A 1,653-nucleotide genomic window follows, 5' to 3' on the forward strand; every position below is an offset into this window, starting at 1 on the left:
ACCAAAGTGACCAAGCCTATTCTGGTGCAAACAAACACAGAGACAGGAACAATCACCCACGAAACACTCAAAGAATATGGCTGCCTAAATATGGTTCCCAATCAGAGACAACGATAAACACCTGCCTCTGATTGAGAACCACTCCAGACAGCCATAGACTATGCTAGATACCCCCACTAAGCCACAAACCCAATACCTAATAAAACCCCAAGACAAAACACACCACAATAATCCCATGTCACACCCTGGCCTGACCAAATAAATGAAGACAAAAGACAATATACTTCGACCAGGGCGTGACAATTACATTGATGGTTTAAATATTAGAGGCTACACATTCCCTTTAGTGAGCAGTATAGTAAAGGACACTGGTCATGTACATGTATGTGTGAAATGAAGGACCCATGAGATGCAATTTACAAATAATGAAGGTATTTATTTTCTATCAAGAGGGCTTAATAACAGTGTTATGCTATAAGAGCGGTGAAAGCATTTCTGACAGAACACACTTTAGCTACTGTGCTTGTAACAGTTGTCAGATGGGAATTCAACTGTCATGGCAATGTCAATATTTCGTGAAAGGACAGTTGATCATCACACTCTTTGAAGGGACATACATTATTCTTGTACAGTATCTCAAGATATTCAATTCAAGTCCAAGCGAAATCAAATGTTGGTGTCATATTAAGGTAACATAGTCTATTATGTATAGTCCATAATGTGCCATCTCTCAGTGTTAGGAAGTAACCGACAGGTACAGTGCGCATGCTCCCAGTTCCTGTTCTCAAATTCCTGGTTTTGTAGTTCATTATTTGTCTTCTTCGTTTAGTCAACTTCACACATTTCAGCAAAGTAAGGCACATGACTCTTGTTATGTCAGTCAAAAATGACCCAACCCGCTGCACGCACAGACGCCCACCACGATACGGTAACCCCGAGCAGAAGTTCGACCACGTCCCCTCTGTCAAATGCCACGGCTGGGAAAACGAGCAAAATAAACATCACCAACAGCATCGCTGGAAGTCTAGGGAGCTTGGCCACGGGAGCCATGTTACTTCCAGTGCGGATCAGATTATTGTTGTGATGTGCAAGCCGATATGGGTGCGTTTCCTCATTCATCGGTCGGCCAATTATATCGCTGCATTATTGCGTGTTTCTCCGGTCGTTTTGACCGTCATACAGGATTTGTGTAGTTTTGTTACACATTTACACTATATATACAAAAGTATTTGGACACCCTTTCAAATGAGTTGATTTGGCTGTTTCAGCCACACCAGTTGCTGACAGGTGTATAAAATCGAGCACACAGCGATGCAATCTCCATAGACAAACATCGGCAGTAGAATGGCCTGTACTGAAGAGCTCAGTGACTTTCATTGTGGCACTGTCATAGGATGCCACCTTTCCAACAGGTCAGTTTGTCAAATCTCTGCCCTGCTAGAGCTGCCACAGTCATCTGTAAGTGTTGTTATTGTGAAGTGGAAACGTCTAGAAGCAAAAACGTTCAAGCTACAAAGTGGTAGGTCACACAAGCTCACAGAACGGGACCGCTGAGTGCTGAAGCGCGCAGCGTGTAAAAAGTGTCTGTCCTTGGTTACAACACTCACTACTGAGTTCCAAGAACTGTTCATCGGGAGCTTCATGAAATGGGTT

Source organism: Oncorhynchus masou, chromosome 26 (assembly GCF_036934945.1).
Source record: "Oncorhynchus masou masou isolate Uvic2021 chromosome 26, UVic_Omas_1.1, whole genome shotgun sequence".
NCBI classification, from domain to species: Eukaryota; Metazoa; Chordata; class Actinopteri; order Salmoniformes; family Salmonidae; genus Oncorhynchus; species Oncorhynchus masou.